At 44.8% G+C, this 14863-nt stretch overlaps 1 pseudogene; it reads right to left on the bottom strand.

Moving 5' to 3' along the window:
• Positions 1-3723: 3723 nt before the first annotated feature.
• LOC135888980 (ferritin heavy chain A-like) lies at positions 3724-9128 on the bottom strand (annotated as a pseudogene).
• Between the last annotated feature and the right edge of the window lie 5735 nt (positions 9129-14863).

A 14863-nucleotide genomic window follows, 5' to 3' on the forward strand; every position in this document is an offset into this window, starting at 1 on the left:
TTGGGCAAGTGGAACCTAGCATAGGAGCTAAGCAGAGTGCTGTTGTCTAGCAAGCCAAGAAACAATGGGAGAAGCCTGTGTACTGCAGAACCTGTTCACATGATAGAATCATAGAATATCAGGGTTGGAAGGGACCTCAGGAGGTCATCTAGTCCAACCCCCTGCTCAAAGCAGGACCAATCCCCAGACAGATTTTTGCCCCAGATCCCTAAACAGCCCCCTCAAGGATTGAACTCACACCCCTAGGTTTAGTAGACCAATGCTCAAACCACTGAGCTATACCTCCCACCCTTACACTAAAACTTCTAATTCATGTTTTGGCCAGCACATAGAGCAAGTGCCACAAAAATGAGAGAGGGACAGCAAGATGTTGTATGTTTTAAAAAGAAAGTGCTGTGTTCGAAGCTGTAACGAAAGCTAGCTCAAAAATAGGTTTCACTCACCCATTCTAAATGTGGGCTTCTGTCATTCCCACAGCAGATGCAATGATTGTTACAGGTGACTTGGGAGTTCCTCTAACAGCACATGAAGGGATAACTAAGCCCTAAATCTTTTTTAATAGTGAGGGTAAGCAGCTCAGTGTTGTGGCTGTCCAACACACTTTGATCACTACAAAGAGGTCTGATTTTTGAGCAAGTGTGAGCACCTACTTTTGAAAGTCAGGCCTTTTTTAAGGTCTCACACTTAGCAGCAACCAGACTATTTACTCTGCCAATGTTTAGTCCTATAATCTGAGGAAATGGACATCAGTAATGTAGTGTGCTTTATTCAGCTCAATTTCACAGTCATTGTCTGATTAAGCAGCTATTAGACCACTGAGCGGACCAAGTGATGAGGAAGGTTAACCGATTCAGGGCAGAGTAGAGCATTATAATTATGTAGTCCAACATCCTGTCTGCCACCGCCTAGAGCAGAGTTTCTCAAATGCAGCCACCATGGCCCCATGCAGCCACCAGGGGATTTTTCTGCAGCCATGACAGCCTCCTGGGTGGAGATGGGGGTGGGCAAAGCAGCAGCCCGTCCCTGCAGCCCCCAGCTGTTGCTCCTGGCTGCCCTGGTGGTTGTTGGCACCACCAGCAGGAGGTCAGCAGCCTGCACCACAGCCTCTTGGGGGCTGCAGGCAGGGCCGGCGCTTCCACTAGGCAACCCTAGGGCAGCAGGATTTGGGGGGGCCTCATTTTACCACCCTCGGCGGAAATTCAGCAGCAGGGGTCCTTCTGCTCCAGGTCCTTCACTCGCTCCAGGACCCGCCCCCGAAGTGCCCCAAAGACGCGGAGCGGAAGGACCCCCGCCGCCGAATCCTCAGAGGAGGAGCGCTGCCGCCTAGGGCAGCAAAAACCCTGGTGCCGCTCCTGGCTGCAGGCAGCACCTCTGCACGCACATAGGACCAGTGTGTGTGCGGGCAGTGGGCTTCGGGCCCGGGGCTTCAGCCTGTAGCAGCAGGGGGGAGGTAGGTTTGGAAAAATTTTCAGAGCGGCCCCGAGTGAGGGTTGGTGGCCACACACTGAGGCCACCAAAAAAATTTGTTCTGAGAACACCTGCACTTCATAAGGTTAACCAGAGACCGATAAATTTACTACCCCTTGGTTAGTGAGAGGTTTGCATGAAGTTTGAAAGATGTTTCTGTACTGTAGAAACTACTGCAGCATATTACCCGTTAGTTTCACTAGCCCAACTGTTGCAGTTTGCCTGTAAAACCTCCTGTGCCAGCACTAAAGTGTATGTAGTGGCCTGAATGAAGAAATAATCTTTGTTGGGGATCTTGTACTAGAGTGAGAGAAGCATTGCTATGAGGCCTCTACTCTGTTTAGGACATACGGATAATCTCTAAAACCAGACTAAGGAGTACAAAGCTGCTTTGAATTATTTCCCTCACCTACCAGTCTTCCCCCATTACATTCACAGATGGTTTTTTGAATCTATTTTTTTTCTTCCCATCAGCTAGTCAGCTGGTTCCCCAGAGCATCAAATAGAAGACAGCATAGCTACAGCAGAACACACACAAAACACCCCACACACAGGTTTTATTCTCAGACAATAAAAGTCAGACATTTCAGCTCTGCTATGGGTGCCAGTCTTCAGGACCAGCATTCATCTGCTCCCCCCAGCGTGGGCTTGTCAAACGAGGACTCTCCCATACCATTCTGGGGCACTCCCAGGTTGGTGAGGTGGTTTCCCAGCTGCTTGGTAGCCTTCACTTGCTCCATTAGTGGGACTCCAGGAGTCAGAGCTGCAGTAAAAGGGAAAAGGAGAAAGCCAATCCAGCCCTTTTGTGCTTCACTGTCATGATTAGTGATAGTCAATATTTTGCCACCTCATTACTACAGGAGAGAAAATGCAGAGTTTGGTCTGGTCCTCAAGTTCTAGCTAAAATAGCCAGTTTGAGGACCAGTGAAGAAACACTGAAAGTAGAAAACAGCTGATATCCTACTGCTCAGGCACTCTTGACCCAAGTCCATACAATGCAGACAACTGGTACAGCAGTTGCTTTGCAGGTAGGTTGCCACATCTTGTAGGGAACTGGGGGGTGGGGAGAAACCACACAACCAAGCACATACAGACCAGGAGAAAACTGCAACTCATGTATGACTGGGGCCAGGGAAAAAAAAAAAAAAAAACCACACCACACCCCCACCACAAACACTGGAACCTCAGCTCTAGAAATAGGACCAGCAGGGGGGACAGCAGGTCAGATCCTCCACACTGCAAGCCTCTAGGTTAGTAGCAGATTGAGAATGGACCAAGTCACCCCAGAAAGACACACACACCCTCCAGAGGCTAACAAGAATCATCCCCACTGGGCTGGATTAAAGAGGACTAGGAGTGCCCTTACACAGCACAGCTAGCAGTAGAAAACTTTAACTGCAGAACCTTGCTTCTAGCTGCAAGCACATCCAAGGCAGTGGTTCTCAAACTTATATCACCCCCCTCCCCCCAGGACATTACTGCCACCCAGCTCTGAAGGTAGTGCTGCACCAGCACAGAAGTAAGGGACACAATGTGAAATTAATCACTATCACTTGTCACAGCAGGCTTAGCACCTTATTGCCACCCTTACTTCTGCACTGGTGCTGCCACCCCAGCCTGGACAGCCAGAGCCTTGCCACCTCCTGGTGAGGGATTGGGGCAGGGTGGGTGGAAGAGCCCTAGCCCAGGTGGCAGGGTTCTGGCTGTCCCCTTTATCCCCACCTCCCAGGTGCGTACAGCCCTTCAGCATGAGCCCCAGCCATCCAAGGTGGACATCCAGCGCTCTTACCACACAGCTTGCACCCCCCCTTGGGAGGCCCACCCCATAGCTTGAGAACCATGGATCTAAGGGGAACTCACTGTGCTGTGATTTCATACCACCACCCACACCAAAGTCACATCATGGCACAGACATTCCCCGCACCATTGTCCCATGGAGACCCTGTCCCATCACAGCCCTCTACCACAAGTTCTTTAGTCTCAAACAAGACTATGAGGACCATGTTCCAGTCATTTCCCCGCTCCACCTCACAAGATGCCTGCTCTTCTTAATATCACATTAGTATTCTCCACAGATGCCGTAGTGGATGAAACCAGCCTGCATCCCCAGTTGGAGTAATATCACATGAGCCAAGTTACCTAAATACTGAGAATAAACTTTCTGGTGTAAGACAAGGCATCTATTTTCTGATCTATATCCAGAGTAATTCAGCTATGACATGATCTACACAACTGGGCAGGTCCCTAGTGCAGAGTTCAGCTGCTCTCCCCCAGGGTGTGCTTGTCAAACAGGTACTCTCCCATGCCATTCTGGGGTACTCCCAGGCGCTTCAGGTTGGTGAGGTGGTCTCCCAGCTGCTTGATGGCCTTCACCTGCTCCTCCAGATACTCAGACGCCAAGAAGTCACATAACTGCAAAAGAAAGAGGGACTCACTCCTGCTCCTATAGGCACTGCTGCCAAACTTAGTAGCTACAACAGTCTTTTAGTGACCAACATAGGCAGGCCTGAGAACCATGTGTTTAACTCAAGACTTCACCCATTGGTTAACTGGCCTTCATTTCAAAAGTGCCTCAAGTTTCTAGGTCACCCATTTGGCCTTTGAGGACACTCAGTGGCTCAGTTACTGTCCAAGCAGACTTCTACATCAGAAGAACACATTAGGGCCAGCTCTTGCAGGAGCTCCAACTCTATACGACTCAAAAGGTGCACACCCTGAGTCCAGCATAAGGGTAAAAATATCCTATAGGTCAGGGATGTGTACCTGAAGGGTCAGAATGAGCATTTGTGCAAGTGAGAAATTCCTTCTTGCCCACCCCTGCACACTCTTTCCTGGCCAGGTCTGAAATGTAGATCTCTCCCTCCCCCCACACACCCCTCTACCTCCCAGCAATCTAAATAAAAGCAAAGCTTTTGTAGGGACAACTTTGTCTACTGATACACCACATAGTGCCCATGTGGAAGCAGCCTGTTCTGGTGCCAATACAGCAAGCAACACAGGGATTGCTCCCAGGGAAGGTGAGGCTATCCAGAAGATTGCTCACCTGGTACACACCACAGACAGCAGTAGAAAAGTTAGCTGCAAAATAATCCCTTGCATTTCCCTTCCCATCCTTACCCTCTCCTGCCCTCCCACCCCATTCTCTGCATTGAGATAGCAGACTGAAGAACCCATCTTCTAAAATGCTGGCCCAAACAGACCTTTTCTTCTGACACCATCAACCCACATAAGACAATTAACTCACATGGGGATCATTCTTCTCCATAGCCAGCTTGTGCAGGTCCAGCAGTGCCTGGTTCAGAGTCTTCTCCAGCTGCAGGGCACACTGCAGGGCCTCCAGGCTGTTCCCCCACTCATCCCGCTCTGGCTTCTGTAGAGGAGGGGAGCCACGGAAGAGAACCAGACACATCACTCTCCTTGTTACCAAACTGTAATTTTGCATCCAAAGCAGCTTTCCACCCCCACCGATAACAGCACTGTTTATCCCATTAAGGGTTCTATAATTATGAACTGAAGTCATTGCTTGTGAAGTAATGGAGCAAATGGCCTGGTCACAGCTAAGCAAACCTTTAGCACAATCAGAGGCCCACCCATGCTTTCACATACCCTTTACTACAGGGCCAAAGGCGGATGCTTTTGAAACATACAGCTCTAATTTACCACAAGAATAATGCCATTTGGGAAACCAGATCTCCTAGGAAGCCCCATCTCTTTCCTTTAGACATGCAAGTTCTAGCTCCAACCCCACACATAGTGATTAACCTCAGTCTAGAATCCACTCCCCCACCCTCCCAGGGACACACGTTGATTTGTTGCATACCTTGATGTCCTGCAGGCCAATGCGTCCCCCTCACTTGTTCTGGTATTTCAGGAACTTCTCTGCATGCTTCCTCTCCTCATGGGACTGCTCCTTCAGAAACTGGGCCATGTGCCTCAGGGCCACGTCATAACAGTCAAAGTAGTAGGACTAGGGAGGAGTAGAGGAGATCAGTGAAGGTAATAAAGCCTCAAGCTAACAGCAGCATATGATCAATCCTCACACTTAAAGAACATGTCTGCTCATATTAAGTTTTCCCACCCTCCCACAAAGAAGCCTCAGAAATGGCTGTTAAGATTCAGACTCAGAGGCTTCTCCACTAACATGCCACAAAACCACAAGGGTCAGAAATAGTTTTATGCCCTCACTGCTCTCCTGTATTGTCCACTGATACAGGATAAGAGGTACAGCATACAGCTAGAGCGGTTTTTTTAAACCATACAGTAGCAGACAAGCTAGCTGTCATGGGAGCTAAAACAAAGTGAGTTGAAAAAGCTTAACAGCACAGCTCTTGACCTACACTCACCATGGACAAGTAGACATAGCTGGCATACAGCTCCAGGTTTACCATGCCGTTCACAGCAGCATCACATTCAGCGTGGAAGTGCTGGCGCACCTGGGACTCTATTCTTCTATCTGGAAGATTTAGCTGGAAAGGATCTCAAAAAATTTCTAGGGACACCAAACACTTCTAACCAAGACATAGCCCAGAAAAATACCAGAAACTTTCTTCTTCACAGATGGTATTAATGCTGTCCAGAGCAGGGAGTGGGTGTGATTGACAGCTGCTGCCATCCAATAGAAATGTCCTTCTTCCCTACAGCACCAGTCACCTTTGAGGGCTGGATCCTAACACAGTATCCACAGGTGAGGGCATGACTCAGCAATAGGACAACACTTGTTGCCACATTACCCCTTGAGCAATGGGGGAGATTGACAGTTTGTTATTGGATGAAAATTAGGAGTATTCACCAAATTAATCCAGTTTCCCACGAACCCTTTGGATACAGAGAAGGTGGCAAATGGAAGGCTTTATTGCATACCCCTTCCCAAGGTGTCCCTAGGTCAGTGTTTCTCTAACATATTATACCGGGGGAACCCTGGTCATTTTCTTCCAGTATTCAGAAGGCTCTGAGACAACTGATGAAAATGTTATTAAAGACATGGAGGCCCTGTCATCTGAAGACATATTGGAACTATTCAGGCTGGAGAAGAGATGGAAAAAAGAGGGGACATGAGTGAGACACAAAATAAAGAAGGTATGGAGACTTTAAATTTGCTGCTCTTTCATCATTAGAAGAGAACAATGGGATAGCCAATAAAATGAAAGATATTTAGAATGGATAAAAGGACATGCTTCTAGGCACAGTACATATATATCCTGTGGCTCTCACTGAAGGGGGAGGGATAGCTCAGTGGTTTGAGCATTGGCCTGTTAAACACAGGGTTGTGAATTCAATCCTTGTGGGGGCCATTTAGGGATCCGGAGTAAAAAATCTGTCTGGGGATTGGTTCTGCTTTGAGCAGGGGGTTAGACTAGATGACCTTGAGGTCCCTTCCAACCCTGATATTCTATAATAATAAAAAAAAAAAATACAGGATTGAGGGCAAAAGCTTAAAAGGATTTTTATAAGATATTAAACATGTATATGACTGAGAATGTACTGTTTCATTAGATCAAATAAAACATGGTTAAACAGGGGAGATGGCCCCTCATGCTTTAGTGCATGTACCAGCTGCCAAGGTCAAAAGTTACAGAGTTCATTGGCTCATGCCTTTTTCTTTAAAGAAACAGAAAACTGCAGAGTTAACACCCATGTTCCACCCAGAACTCTGAGTAGAACATATTTTTAGTCCAATAAAAGGCAGCGGCTTATTTCCCCTGTTAAGTGTAATCTAAGCATTTTGTATTGCTTTACAGGCACCCATGCAACCTAATGCAGAACAGTTTTTAATTCCTGTTAGCTATGCAATAGACCTCAGACCTGTCAGAAGCTGTTTAGCAAACAAGGACAAATAACCCCTGCGTAGGGTATTAACTTAGGACCTCAAAGACCTGGGTTCAATTCCCTGCTCTACTACAGGCTTCTAGGGGTAAGTCACTTAGTCTTCCTGTGCTTTCTGTAAAATGGGGATAATGTACTTCCTTGCCCGGGTGAATGGGGGTGTTATGAGGATTAAAACATTGTGAAGATGCTCAGATACTACAGTAATAGGAGCCAGATAAGTATCTTAGATAGGAAGGCTGGATTATATGACTTTGGTTATGTTCAGCAGTGTTCTATGGCTTCCTTCCTGTTTTCCTCACCTTGGTAACCTTGAAATATTGCAAGAGTTGGGGCAGAATGCATAGTCCATGGGGGGAGTTGAAGGCAAGTCTGCCCTAGCTCACTTTATTTGACCGACTGGTTACAAATATATAATCTCAACTCTATGGTGTCCGTCACTGCATGGTTTGAAAAATCTAATGCTGCGGTTTCAGTGTAGATTTTTTGAGCAAATGCATTAACGTTCTTTCTCCTATTCATTGGACACATCACTTAATCTCGCTCTGCCTCATCTAACTCAGTACAATTTCTATATTATCTCCCGGAGAGTGGAGGTTAGAGAAATAACTATTGTTTGTACAGCATTTGGGGAGCTATACAGAATATATGCTAGAGAAGAGCAAAGCAGTAGCTATTAATTTGAGATTATGTTTACACAGTAGTACTCAGCTTTTCTATATTCTGCTTGTGACTGAGATGTCTCAGCCATTTTCTTTCTGGATTCTTTTATCTCAGCTCCATTGTCTAGAACAGGGGTCAGCAACCTTTCAGAAGTGGTGTGCTGAGTCTTCGTTTATTCACTCTAATTTAAGGTTTCGCGTGCCAGTAATACATGTTAACGTTTTTAGAAGGTCTCTTTCTATAAGTCTATAATATATAACTAAACTATCGTTGTATGTAAAGTAAATAAGGTTTTTAAAATGTTTAAGAAGCTTCATTTAAAAAGTGGCCAGGACCCGGGCAGTGTGAGTGTTACTCAGTGGCGGATTAATGATTTTGCCGCCCCTAGGCCCTGAAATAATTGCCACCCCCGGCCCCATATGAACTTGTTTTCATTTTTTTACAAATTCGTTTGAACTAAAATGAATCTAAATATCATTAAAATAATTGAACATTTACAAGTTTTATTATAAATAAAATCACAAGTACAGCGGACCCTCGCTTGAACGCACGTCTGTATAGCGCGATTTCGCTTATAGCGCGGGACCGCGCGTGGATCCAAAACCCCACGTTCAAGCAGGGGTCCGGTGCAGTTTAGGATTCTCGTGAGTATGTTTACTAAATGGCGTCGCGCCGTCATTGGTGGTTTCAATAAGCACTATGATTGGTAAAATCGCGGAGTCACTGGTGCCGCAATTACAAAAATGCTGCTATTATAAATTTGCCACCCCTGCAAATTTGCTGCCCTAAGCCTAGGCCTTGTTGGCCTAGGCGATAATACGCCACTGGTGCCACTGAAAATCAGCTCGCGTGCCGCCTTTGGCACGCGTGCCATAGGTTGCCTACTGCTGGTCTAGAATATAATCAATGAACACAAAGATTAGTCAACTATTAGCTGCTGCATCACCTAAAATACGTGCTGCAAGATCCTTTGGTCTTTTTATTGCCAAAGCCGTTCTTTCCAGAGACAAGAAGTAAGGGACAGCACCTCAGATGGTGCTCAAATGGATATCACTGGCTCTAGTCTAAGTTCTCTCACATGGGCACATCCACTCACTGCAGAGCTGCTCCTTGTGCGACAACTTGAAGACCCTTTTTTCAGAACCCTTTACTATGTTGCTTCCAAATGTAGTCATTTCGGGACCTATCCTTACTCACCTAACACTCCCATTGAAGGCTAGAGAGGTGAAATGCAGCACTAGTCTGGCCTACAAGCAGGCACAATTCCCACCGCCATTAATGGACGTTGTGCCCATTCCTACCCCTGTTGAATTTGGTCCTGCAAAGTTTATCTTTATAGAGTGCTGGATAAGGCTCTTGTCTGGTTCTCCTCATTGCTGAACTCTGCCATAGAAAAGGGTTTTCTCCTTTTATTAGTATGTGGTTTTGCTTTCCCCCCCACCCTTTTATTCATGCAGTGGAGGTGACAATTGCAGCATTTATGCTGGGTTGTAAGAGAGTTACCTTTTTTTAAGTGCTACTGTTAGAAATACCAGCTTTTTACTACGGGTAGACCATGTCTATGGGGCAGAACTGAAGATGTTTTCTATCCCATGGCTCTGCTAAAGCAGCAATGACTCAATTAAACCTGGCAGGGTCCCTCTGTCCTTTGGAACGTAATGACTATTGGAACATTAGCACAACCAGGTCTGACACATTGCTACTAACTGAAACAGGAGCTGGACTTTTCTATTATCATCATTTGTTTGCTTCTCCATAGGAAACCAGGAAACATGAAGAACCAGGAATTTGTACCACTGCACTGAGGTTTCAAATATCCAAATGTAATTCTGGGAGTGAGGGGTTGGAGACAGCAGCTTGTTTAGCAGTAATGATGCAGGAAAGCTGGTCAAATGGATTTGTACACCCTTTTTTCTGGTTTCATGTCTCTATTTGTACTCACTGAGTTACCTATAGACATGGTTTTACACACTACAATGTGCATCCAGGTCCACATTTCAGCCATTAGACCCCCATTTGCTTGACACACAGCTCAGGTTTGCTGAAAGCTCCACCAGTCTGCAGCCTCCTCGCTAAATCTCAGGGCTGTAAAGAAACTTGAAACCACATGCACAACTTTAGCTGGTTTGGAATCTTATTAAAACTATTTTATTCAGTTCTCTTTGGTGGTGCCAATAAATCAGACAACTGAATAGGCTTGTACCAGGGACTAAAGAAAGCCCAAAGGATCAGTTACAAAGTTCAAAAAACACATTTCCTTTGCCAGTTTCATCACTCTGATTCTGCGACAATCTCTTTATCTTAACACATAAGAGGATTTGAAACTTATAAAAGAATATTTTAGAGGCTCCAATCTGTCAAGTGTGAAAATTTCTTGTTTTTCCTTTCCCCTCCATCTATCCATTATGGTGGCAGGACTGTCATCTCCAAGTTTTTTTGTTTTGTTTTGTTTTAGAAAACTGCCACAGTTCCCCCAGTTTGGAGACACTGTTGAATTTCCCTCAAATACTAGGTCAAGCAAGATGTATTAGGCAGGATTCCATTGTGGAAACATGATTAGTAATGAGACTAATTAGATTTTGATACTTCAGACTGGTATGGGCAGGGTCAGTCCTTTGCTCTTGTTAGGTTTGAAAGAGATTATGGGAATGACACTTCTCCACTGCCCCTGCAGTATTTATTGCAGCCATGCACTAGAAGCCACTTCTAGCTCCTCTTTAAATATAATGTAACTATCAATGTATGTAGCTAAAGTTTGGGTACATTATGCTGTTTTCTAAAGTACAGAATCCCTAATCATTTTTAATTTTAGGGAAGTAACTGTACTGACTTGCAATATCAAAAGAGCAGCTGAGGTTGCTGGTTGTGTCCCCTCCTCCCAATACACTTGGAATAAACTCATAATTGCCCAATTCTTGGTGTTCTCAGAATTGTCCAATTAAACAAGCACTCTCAAGTCTAACTGGATTGTGTTCTCTGGCTTTAGACCTCAGCTGTAGCGATGAGTGGGTAAAGAAATGAGTATTTTCAACATATGCTTATTTCTGAGATTTCCATGACTTTCTGCTCTCGTTTAGCCCAGAGGTAACAGGTAAAGAGCCTCTCTCTCACTATGGCAGCATTTTTGCTTCCAGCCCCATGCAAAAGCAGAGTGGTAGGGAAACAAACAATAATGGTGCTCTGGACGTGTCATGTCATGGCTCTGAGGACATGTGGTCAGAAAAGATGACATGGCACTGCCCCCCAGCCCCTCCCCAGAGCAGAGGCACTAACTCTGACTGTCCTGGCCAGATTTTTGGTAGTAACATTATCTGTCCTCTACAGTTTGAGCAGCATAAATTGTTATGACAGCTCCTAACTCTTAAACAATTGTCCTGTGTCACCCGAGCAGGCGCAGATGGATGAAGTATTCTGCGTCTATAGTTGACGTATAGGTTTGAATCTCTGTAGTGTTACTGTTAGGGACCCTTGCAGGTGAAAAATACTATGTAGAACTAAGATATTAGAAAGAGGATAACCCACTGCCCCACAATAAACTCCCTCCAAGGCCTTCATTCCATACAATCATTGTGCCAAGCCTTAAATTCTTTCGGTGATGACCCAACGACTGGTGTGTATTAAATAGCAGAAGATACAGACACTGTAAATGGAGTCAGTGGTATTAGACAGCAGTGGTATTCATACAACCCCCAGGCAGTTTTCACATTTCTATTATGCCTCCTAAAGATCTATGGCCTGAGTTTCAGAGATGCTGAGCAAGTGTAGCTCCTATTGCCTGCAAAGGCAGCTGGAGTTGCCCAGCACTTCTGAAAGTCAGACTTATGGTTTTACCCAGTTATGGCTGTTTTAGACCTACTTCCTTCCATGCAAATACTGACTCTAGGCCTGCAGGAAGAAAACCTAGGTAAAGGGAATACTAGGCACAAGGAGAAACACACAGCCTTTAAAATCTAATATTGCATTTTAGATGGACAAAACCAGAATGGAGAAGTGGCCATGAGCAACTGAGAACTCTTGAGCTGTAGCCACAGCAGTGTCCTTACAGATTTAAAGACCCAGGCCCAGGGGGAATTTAGGTTCCTAGCTTCAATTAAAATCCTGTATTAATGGAAGTTAGGAGCCTGAATACCTTTGAGGATCTGGCCCTCAGCATAGAGAAGAACAAAGGCATGGGAGTTACACAGCTAAATCTGCCTATTGTATTAATTTAGCTGGAATATGTGGGCTCAGAGTCAAAGGTGTTAACATAACCCAGTCACTGTCCAACATTAAATAGTTTTCAACCAGGTTTGGGTTTGGTATACGGAGACTTCAGCCTGCTTAGTACCATGGCAAACAGCTGCTTAACCTTTTACTAAAGATGCAGCAAAGAAGGAAAAATGGTTCAAGCATTTGAAATGCAAAGTATTAAGTAAGGCTTTTATTTTATCAACACCCTTTATTCCCTTTCTCTCCAGCTATAGGGTGAGGGAGTTTTTATAAGGCAAAATCCCTTGTTTGACAGCCTTTTAGATGGTATTTTACAGTGGTCTTACAGCAATGTTGTAAAAATATACAGTTTTGGTCAGCTAAGCCAGACACAGAAGGAAAAAAGGAGAGATAGGAAAGAGGAGAAATAAGGGGGGAGGAGGTCTCACGTCCCAGGTGGTGTTTGGGTGTCAGCCGGAGCCAGTGGAGGTGGCAATATCATCTGGGTCCCTCTTTCTGGCCCGGCCAGAACAGCTCTCAGGACCAGATGACAAAGATCCAGCAGTGTTCCAGTGGATTACTCAGTAATTGTTGCACTCATGCTTCTCCCCCTGATTTTCAAGTGTTTTAAGGACCCCCAAAGGGAGAGATGGGCAGAACACTCCATCCTCTCATTATTTTGTCCACCAATTAAGCCTAATTTCTGATACACCGATTTTGATGCACTGATTTCCAGTCCCACACTACCTCTTGTTTATCAGGCATGACACATTCCTTGAATTAGATCAGTAGGCTTTTCTATTTAGACTAATTCAGTCTGTCTCCCCTTTGCGCTTTTTCTTGTCAACATTTATTGTTATAGGTTATTGTGACACGATGAAGTCAAAATTGAGCTAACGATTAGGTAAATATGAAGATCTAATTGCAACAACATACCATAGGGACAGAGGAAGGGTAGAAGAAAGTGCTCATTGGATATGTATTTTAAATATTCATTTTGGTTTGCTAGCTCAGCTGTCCACTCCTTTACGTTGGGAAATGACCTTCATTAATGCAGACAAGTTGTCAAGAATGGTGCTGAATGGAACAGCGCCTAACATACCCCTTATGAAAGGCAGAGGTTAAGCCATTCTGGCAAGACAAGAGTTATGCTGGTTTAAAGTCTCCAGACAATAAACTGGGCTGTGCTTTACCCCTGGTTCAGCTGGCCTCAGAGGAAGTGCCCTGTGCTTGTCCTTGAAAGAGAAAAGCAGACTGGCCCACAAAGCATTTTATTATGGGAAATGCTTATGTGGATTCTCAGGTGAAAGCAGATGAAAGGAACCCATGGAAAAATACATTCAGCCTTGAATATTGCCAGCTTATTATGAAGCAGTGTATTTACATATTTCATTTAGCTCTTTAATGTTTCTCTGCCCTTCCCCCTGCCCCCAACTTTTTTTTGAGCTCTGGTAACTGCTGTTTTTTATCTAATGAGAACCAAATTGAGGGTTTAACTAGTAAAATATGAAACTGAAAGCAGAGCATGCATTTGTTATAAATTCAGAAAAGTGTTTCAAATAAGGAGACATTTGACAGATACCCTGCGTATTCAGTTACCTAAAGAGGGCTCTGTCATTTTTGCAAAGTGCTTCATTTAAGTCACTTATTACTCTCATTAAGTCTTTAATTTAAAGTTTGTATAACTGTTTCCAGGACCAATAGTTCTTACGACCTAACAGTAGATTACTATGTTGTCTGTCAAACCTTCAGGAAAAAGTAGATCTGTAGCCTGCCTTAAGACAGTCATCCAATAGCATTTTGAAGTCCTGCCAGACTATGGCCAATTTCTGTTCTCAGTCATACAAAAATAACTTATAAGTAGGCAAACCAGCTGAGAGTGTACACATCAAGACATCCTCACACAAAGCTACTTTTGGGTGTTCAAAGCTTTATTTATTTAAAGTTTTTCATTTCCACACTCCTGGCTGCAGTTTCTGCTGGTGGCTGACACTGAAGAGAAATACCTAAATGTGGATACTGAGAAAACCCATTCTTGAAGCCCAGCTGAAAAGCAAGAAATACCAGATATTTTATGTGTGTGTGTGGTTTTGTGAGATTTGCTGCACAAAGTCTGGATTTTTATCTAAGCCTCTAGATTCTGCAACATGAAGGAATTTATCTAATCCAAGCTCCCAGAGCATCAGTTTGCCCCATCCACTTCCAATGAATCAAATCACTACCATATAAAATGTCAGGGGCTCCACAGCATACTTGCTCAACATGCCCTCCTATATTTGAGCCACATACTTGACCAAGTCGATAACGTGCCATCATGGATGGACAGCTTGCAGCATTAATACTACTACAATGCAATGCCATTTGTTGCAATACCGCCAGATTAATGATAACGGTGGGGCCAACCCTTGGCTGCGGCCCTCAGACCCATTGCTTCCAGGGTGTGCCAGACTTTGACTGCCATGTGTCCTACAAAAAAAGGGAGGCATGAAATGGATGATGTCAGAGAACAGCCTAACCCCACAAGTAAATGGGCCAGCTCTCTTTGCACTTTGTGTTGAGCAAATGGAACACAGCACCCCAGTTGTTAGAGGCTGGAGACTGGGATGTGAGAGGCTATTGGGAGAAATTGTCTTCAGGCCTGTCACCTGCCATGTTGTGTTGTAACAACTGCTGCGGCCTGCCATGACCGAAACTCATGCAGGGTGGGGCACCTGGTATTTGG

Source organism: Emys orbicularis, chromosome 14 (genome assembly GCF_028017835.1).
Source record: "Emys orbicularis isolate rEmyOrb1 chromosome 14, rEmyOrb1.hap1, whole genome shotgun sequence".
Lineage (NCBI taxonomy): Eukaryota > Metazoa > Chordata > Testudines > Emydidae > Emys > Emys orbicularis.